This window comes from Spea bombifrons, chromosome 9 (assembly GCF_027358695.1).
Source record: "Spea bombifrons isolate aSpeBom1 chromosome 9, aSpeBom1.2.pri, whole genome shotgun sequence".
NCBI classification, from domain to species: Eukaryota; Metazoa; Chordata; class Amphibia; order Anura; family Pelobatidae; genus Spea; species Spea bombifrons.
Genome location: NC_071095.1, coordinates 19,454,583 through 19,463,013, shown reverse-complemented (window position 1 = coordinate 19,463,013; position 8,431 = coordinate 19,454,583). Strand labels below are relative to the sequence as shown.

The following is an 8,431-nucleotide window of genomic DNA, read 5'->3' as shown; positions in this document are numbered from 1 at the left end:
TCTCAAGACTTCGGGCATAAATATGCATTTTTACTTAAATTCCACATCACTGATATTTTAAATAAGGGGATCATGGGGGGTTTTCTCATGGCTCGCTTGGGTAGATACAGCCTTAACTGATACTTTCTAAAAAAGGTTTTTCCATAATAATACATTATAAATAAAATTGTAGCGGTGCTTTATACACGCTCCCTGACAAATCCCCGTTCTAGAAAGCATGTTAAATTTGTCAGATGCTCCCCCGGTGGAAAATGATTGCATTTACAGCAAAAGCCTAAGTTATTTTAGGGACGTAGTTTAGCTTTAGGACCGAGAGGGGTTCAGGGGACTCTTTTGGGGTTAAATCTTAACCGGGGTCACTAGTCTCATGCCCGGTATACGGTCCATACCTCCCAACAGTCACATAGCCAGAGAGACATACTTGTGGTTAGAGAAGGTATCCTAATGGTTATATTGTATTTTATTTATACTAGTTTATAAACACAAGTTCTGCTGTTTATATACAAAACATTGTTTCTTTTAAGACTTATATATGTTGATGGCTATTCGAGTTCTTTTGAAGTACGTTATAGGCTCAAGCCTCGAATGTTTAGGGCACCCCAATAATACAGATTACTGGGGTACACTAACCGGGGCACATTTCGTATGCACCATGTCAGATGCACCTGGTATTATATTTAGATCATAGCTAGGGTATCATGAGTTCACTTTATACCAAACCTAAGTGCGTTTTTATTTTACTGAGAGGGTGGTAGATATGTGGAACAGCCTCCCAGCAGAGGCCGGTGAGACTAATACAGCGAGGGAATTTAATCATGCACTGGCTGGCCATACAGCTCCTAAATCTATGATGAGACCGACGACTGATTAGGGTCTGAGTCTTTACATCATGAGATGAACTGGTCTGAGTCGCTGTCATCGATGTCATTCTATTATGGGAATTTTACATTGAATTCTTCCCTTATATTGGATCTAGGTAAACGCATTGAATAGAATGAAATATATATTTTTTTTATTCTACGTTTTATATATTGTATGGCGAGGGGGGTCTTCCCACTCTAATGTAAAGCTTGTAGTGTTGCTTTCGACACAGTCCCTGACAAATCCCTGTTATACTGAGCATGTTAAAATTGTTAGATGCTCCCCCAGTGGAAGTCTGCATAACATGGCTGCTATGCAACTGTGCTCTAGATATTTTGCAGCACTAAAGACTTTGCTTATTATGAGAATAGACTTTGCCAGGAGCCTGCGAAGAAAGGATGTCCCCCTGCCCAGCCCGTGCACACACGCTGCGTGAGAGGGGGCTCGCAGATCAGCCCCTCTGCCTCCCAATTCTGTGTCTTTAGATGCACTTCCCTGCTCCCCCTGACAGCTGCAAAAGGGAGAAGAGAGAATTTTTAGCAAGTAAGGCAATTTGGAGTGACATGCGAAGGCTCCCTCCCCCTACCCAGTCACTGATTAACCAGGAGATGCAATGGTCTCAATGCAAGAACCCTGAGGACCTGAATTGGGGAACAGCACCAAAAAACAGGAGCAGCCAGGAGAAGACTGCGAAAGGGGTAAGTGAAAGGCTAGCCACATCAGAACATGGTGTGCGCTCGGGTTCCATGGTCATCTCGGCCACCAGAAGCTTCAGGGTTCCCCGGTGTTCTATTGGAACACAAGCCCGGAATGTACAGGGTGCCATGGGTTCTACATGCGCTGGGACGTACGTGTCATATGTATGATCCAGTAGCCTCTACAAACCGGGGGTGCTGATGCCTGAGTCTTAACTTCCACCACCACCGTCATCATCATCATCGTCGTCATTGCTGCAATGTGATGGAAAGGGTTAAGGAGGTCTTTCCCTACACATCTAGTGTTACTGATTTAATTAGTGCAACCCTGGGCGATTCGCAATACACAGGGGCATCAGCTACATTAACTCTTGGCGCAGGGTGCCGTTGAATAGGAGGGTGGGTTAACCCTTGATGCTGTGGCAATGTATGATTTTAGGATTATGGGACTATTAGTTGCCCCCAGGGGTAGCGTGTACTTAAGTGTTATGGCTGAATGGGGGTTTGCATGAACCTGTCAGCAACTGAGAAGCTGCTAATGTGCCAACTGCATGAGCCGCTTAAATGTTTTGCAGTATGTAGTGCAAATAACGATATTCACCTGATTGCAAGAAATGCATCCATCCTAACCAGGGGAGGAATTACTAAATGCAGTATGATGATGCATCAGTCTTGTAATAGACGAAAAGAAGGAACTGTTCTAAGGCATCATCAGATTTGAGGATTTCCATTTGCTCCATGATGGAATACGTGTAATGTAATACTCCGTGCATTACTGGGTATATTATTAAATAACCCTTTAGGGGCCACAAGCTAGATAGCATGGCTAGCAGACATAATGGGGTTAGATTTTTTTTTTTTTTTTTTTTTTACAATACTTCTCACCCCGGGCACTCAAATGATTAACCCTTCGGCAGCGTATATACACCTATTAAGCGCATCGCTTATTACGACCCTTTAGTTTAGGGCTGTTTTCAGCGTTTTTTGGCCCCACGGATTTGGAGCTTGGTCTGCGTACGATTCCTACTGCATAGGGCTATGGGAGAGGAGGCAACATTAAGCAATGGAGTGATGAGCTGTATGAAAAAGCTAGGTCAACTATCACTGTGGTGGTGCGTGGGAGACGGTACCATTAGGGACCCCACTGGTGGGCAATTTTATACTGGAGTTAACATGAATGCCGCTCGCAGACCACAGAGGGGGTCCCCGAATGTATTTAGTATACATGTATTCATGTAGTTATTCATTCCTTCCATGTTCTATTTACGTGCGATGCCACGGGGAGGATTTATTTGCTTTTCCTTTGGTTTTCTGTCGTTTTTACTCATTCTGTAAGGATCTGATTACCTTTTATATAATGGATTAAAACAAAAATCAGCGATCAGACTGGAGAGAGTATTGCATATATGGTGACTGATGCTGCTAGAACGAAATCTGTTCTGCGGCGGCACTTGCCAGCCGGAGAACCTAATGTGTTCAGGCCCAAAGAGCCGAACAGGACAGGGATTCCCCCATGTTGTTATAAGGCTCTTCGGCCGCTTATAAGGTCTGATGTATCCTAAGGGGCACTTGCGAATCCATAGCTACAGTGCAAGGGGGGGGGGGAGAGGCTGCTGTTAACAAGCTGCAACCCTTGCCAGGTTATCCCTAAAGAGAATTAGGTTGCCCTGAAAATTGGCACTCCGTAGAACTCACATTTCTTAGCAAAGGATTGTGGGGATGATAGTCCAACAGCAGCCAAACGACTGTTAATGCTACGCTGACCGGAGACAATTCGGAGGTTTGTCTAGATGGTATCTGGTCGATTAATATGAGTCGGGGACTCATGTGACACATGACTGTATGCATATGCGCTCAATGTAAATGTTCCCGTTGTTAACACAGCAGACATGTTCCCAGTCTTGAGGACCCATCACGTGTGACATGAGCATTGGAATGGGGACATTAATCAGTATCTCAAGGGTTCCGGCTGACCTGGGATGAGTTGAGGAGATCCTGAACTCTTTCACATGGTATAGGATGATACTTTGTACCTATTCCGTCTTCCAGTTTTGCTCAGAAACTATCCATTGCCATTCCGGCTTAGCCATAGGAGGTTCACGGTCTCTCTGACATATGGTTGCCCTGGCATATGGACCCTTAGTACTTCTGATGAGTCCCCCCCCCACCCATGCCTTGTACCGAGGTTGACATCAGACCAGAACATGGTCATTCTCCACCGGAACGTTCACACGGCTGATCTGGGTCCATCTGGCCGGTACGTCTCCGTCGCACGTCTTCCTTTCCCGAGTGGTGGGTTCTTTTAAGAGGTCGCCCGGGATTCTGGCGAGAATTGGAAGAATGTGCCAGAAAGGAAGCCTAGGTGTTTCAATCAATGTGTGATTCACGTCAGGCAGCTGCTGCGCTCCATCTAACGCCGAGGTCTTGTTTACCTCGGGTTTCAAATATAGCTTCGGCTCCACGGTCTTCGCTAAATAAGGCAAGAAAAGTGGCTACTTGCAGGGAGTAAGGTTACCGCGCCGGAGAAGCCGGGCAGCTGGGGATCTTCTGGTGACAGATACGCTTACGTTTAAAGGATATTTCCCAGCGAGCTGGAAGCGTCTAGCATTAAATACTTTGTCTTTTACTAATTAAAAGCTCTCACTATGCAGACTATGCGTGTTAATGCAGTAACCTGATAGACAGTAGCCCGTTAATCAGGGTGTTATATGTTAAGCCTATGGAATGGATTTGGGAGACTTTTTGGGGTAAGGGGGTAATCGGGGAGAAGCTTTGAATGTCCACATTTTTGGAATGATAATAACCGATATTTGTGTTGTGTTGACGTCAGCATGGCGTGCTCCGGATGTTGATTTGTACGCTCCTTGGTTGTTTCGTTACTAGTGAATGGTCCATCATCCTTCCGATCTTCCAAATTACAGGAATCTAGAACTTGGGGGCAAACAAGAAGAATCTCATTACTTGTTACTCCTTAATACTCCATTGCGTAATACATGGAGAGTGGGGTTAGGCGAGGAGATGCCCCTTGGGGGTTGGCTTACAAGACTTCTGCCTCCAATCATTATTTCTCCTCCCCTTATAATAAAAGGTTCTGATATTTTGCTTTTAATAATAAAAAAAAAACCCCCACAAATAATTTTCACCATAACCAATGTCCTTTATTTAATTAACCGTGACGCTTTTATGAAATAGCGCTGTCAAATAATATATTTGAAATACCGAATTCCAGAAATATGACATTTTTACCCAAAGCTGCCTGCTGTTCCCATTAAGTAACGTAGGCAGAATTTTATGCTTTTTTGCGACGCATGTCAAATATTCCCAACAAAAAATATGAATGAGACAAAATTTCACGTCGTTTAAAGATCCCCCGGAAAGGTTTTAAATTTAATAGCATTCAGAATTACCCTCCTAATGCCGCATTTATCCACAAAAGTGTTGCGTCCAGCGCAATTTCCCTATCATTTTAATGATTAAATTCGGGAGTCACGTGCCTATCCCAGGCATGTTTAAACCCCCTCACTGTATTAGCCTCTACCACCTCTACTGGAAGCCCGTTCCATTTATCTACCACCCTCTTTTATACACACAACGCACTCTATCCCATACCTCCCTTGCCTGCCCACCTCTGAGGGGCATCATAATAAATGTATTTATACTTTATATTTTTATCATCACTTTTTTTCTGTCCATGTTATTGTTACAAAGGAAGTAGGATAATATGTATCTTAAAATGTAGCAACATTTATTTGTATCCTCAAAATAGTTTTTCACTGAAAGTGTGTATTATAGCTTCCAATACAAACAACTTTCTTAAATATAATTTAAGATTTGTTATTTCTCTTTAACCCTTTCTATATCAAATTGCCCTGCAAACAGTTTAACAAAATTTTTTTATGAAATACACCCAAATTCTTATTTAGCCCCGTAATTCCTTATCGTAGGATCTCCTCGAAGTCTTTGCTTCTCTCCTATGTTCTTCATCAAGCTCCCTTAAAGTGAATCTGTCACCTACGTAGCCCCGGGCAATTTTCCAATCTCGTTGCCTATGGCGCTAGTCCGGTTTCCATCTCCTCTTTCATCTTTACATTCTCTATTCTAATATACAAGCATTAATGCAAGCTTTCCGGAGGCTACGTACCCCTACTGAGCGCCTTCTACCTGTTGCTGTGCAAAATTGGTGACCCATAAGATGTGACCGCATTCTCCTTTCAAGACCAGTCCACCCACCCCCACCCCAGAATAAGAAGAACGAGAAGTCTACCCAAAGTTATTCCTAATAGATCCGCATGTTTTCATAGTATTTTCTGTGTATTTAGAATACAATGTCCCTATTGGTGTAATGGCCAGGTGTCCCAATACTTTTGTCCATATAGTGTGTAGTGTATGTATGTATGTATGTGTGTGCGTGCGTGTATGTATATATATATATATATATATCACATCTACTTTTCTCGGGAGAGAACACGTGTCAGAGAAGGTCTTCTGCAGCTTGTCTATGTGATGTGTTGTATGATGTGACCTCTGCACATCTCACCGCGCTCCCTGCTTCTTTCCGCCTGTTGCTCTGAGAGTATTATTCTCTCTAAGCGTTACCTCTCTTTATTTTATTCTTCTCCCTCGGGTGCCGCAGCGCCCTTTTCTTCCTCTGCTTTTTACTCGGCCGAATATTTTGTTGCTTTCCGCATAACATCGTATGGCCTTTTACCGAATAAACATTTTAGACGTTTCTCAGTCTCTTCAAAGACACTTTGTATGAAGACAAACAAAAAAAAGATACTTTTTCATTTCTTTATAGATGGCGGGGTCTAGGATAACTTTAGGTTTGAATGCTGTTGTGACCTATTGATGTGCTTTTCATGATATATATATCTGTAGGTTGAACTTGGTGCTCTCAGTGGTTGGTGATACGGATCTCTATTGTATTATTTACTAATTTTGCATAAAAAATCCATTTTTTTATAAAAAAAATTAAATTCCCTTTTTTTTTTTTGAGTTTGCCATTTTTCACTGTAAACCAATTAATATGATTGCTGGTCTTGGGCTTCTTTCAAGTAAGATAATCACATTTTTAGAATTGGCTTTAGATTTTAACATAGGGAAAACCGCCAGCGCCGTAATAAGCGTCTTCGGCTGATGTTAATCATTGAGGAGCAGAAGGAATCTGCGTGCATTGATCTGCGGTCCAGTTCTGACTCACCCAGACAGCATGATCTTATTTTCTCATGTCTAACGGGAAGGACTTGCGCGGTTTACAAATCTCATACGCCATTATTTTACATGATTTCAAGTGGCTTCAATAAACCTTGCTAGCATGCCACGAATGGGATTGTTCCTAAGGAATATGTGTCCTTATACAGTTTGTTACGTGACCTGTCCTTCCTCGTATAACCCGGTATTAAGAGTGCTGGGAGCCTAGAGGGATGAAGAAGGAAAAAACAAATGTAAACCCCATATCGTAGCGAGGAAGAAGGAAGGATTCTTACCCACCTATTGCCCATGACAGCTGGAGTCGACGTTCTCCAGTAGGTCTTCTATACCATTTATTCAGACTGAAATGCTAGCCGTGGGGTCAGCTGTTCTTTGGCTGCCGGTGTATGGTGACCATGTGAAGTCAGCGAGTAGTCATGATATCTAGATCTGAGATAGACAGTAGGCAGGTGTGCATGGTCATGATCTGATTATTACCATATTTTATGAAGAAATAATTAACCTGTTCTTTAGTGGTATTATAACGGGTTACAAGGCAAATGCTATGTCTTAAGTCAACACAAAGATGTTCGTGCGTAGATATGCATATATGGAAACCCTGTAGCCCCCCCGTTGACCTACAGATAAAAACAGTAAAGCAGACCGAATGTCCCGTTCATGCTGGACAATGAGTAGCTTGTTTGCTGTCCTGATGGCTGCCTCCTGACCTCAGTCAAGCGGCGTACACGCTCCCAATGCATTATGTTATTCATCATGGCAGATTACGGTAACTGTGGAGGCCAAGCAGCTCTCCAAAGGCAGCACAAGGTGACTCCATGGAGCTTTCTTCCCTACTATTAATTAAATTAGTGGAAGGACTATGTCATGACTTTTCTCTATGTTTGGAGTTACTCTATAGAGCTTCTTCTTTGATTTCTGTTTGGTATGTAGGACCCAAGTGCAGCCAGCAACTTATTCTCACCATGGCCAACTAGGTCAGGTGTAGGGCGGCATCCAAGGTTATTGCGTCACGGACTACAGTTATGTCATCATAACAGGTTCATTTCACCTTTAACATACTCTTTCCCTCTAAATGATCTCATAAAAACCTGATACTTTGTATCTATCCACGACCTTCCTGCTCCTGTAACGCCCAACGCATCCGGCGCGCCAAAGCAACCCGGCGGTTAGGTCTTTCGACGCACACGCGAGTTTACAAAAATAGAAGCACTCTGAGCAATTCTGATAATTAAAAGTGATGCCTAATATAAAGACACATAACAGAGTCATATTCAATAAAGCCTCGTTGACAGCCCCAAATTAACCTCTAATAAATTAAAATGTACCAACTTCTAGCAATGATTGATGATCATTTAAGTCTTAAAGCACGCCTGTCGCTTTTCCCAAATATTACATTCTGCGGTTCGGTACACCGAATCAACCCATGTAATTCTGTTCATACATTAAAACAAGCAGTATATATATATGTGTTAGAAACCCTTCTTATGTGTATACCTTGGAAGCAATCTGCTCTCAGGATCTGTATGATTCCCCCCCCCCCCGTAATGTTTGTCCGCTTTCTTTAAGTTTCTGCCTGTTTCAGGTAGCAGCTGGACTGCCTTTGTAAGGGAGAAGGGTAATTAATTACATTGTGAATTCTATCACTTTTGCACACATATGTTAGC

The 8,431-nt window shown here is 42.8% G+C and overlaps 1 protein-coding gene across 2 annotated transcripts in view; it reads left to right on the top strand.

Moving 5' to 3' along the window:
- Positions 1–1,180: 1,180 nt before the first annotated feature.
- The window catches only part of SLC8A3 (solute carrier family 8 member A3), a 68,407-nt gene continuing 61,156 nt past the window's right edge, over positions 1,181–8,431 (top strand). The window contains exon 1 of one of the 2 annotated variants that reach the window (XM_053475661.1): positions 1,181–1,559. The gene's annotated coding sequence lies outside the window, so the exon portion shown is untranslated. The remainder of the gene's footprint in view (positions 1,560–8,431) is intronic. The other variant, XM_053475660.1, reaches the window with a different exon arrangement.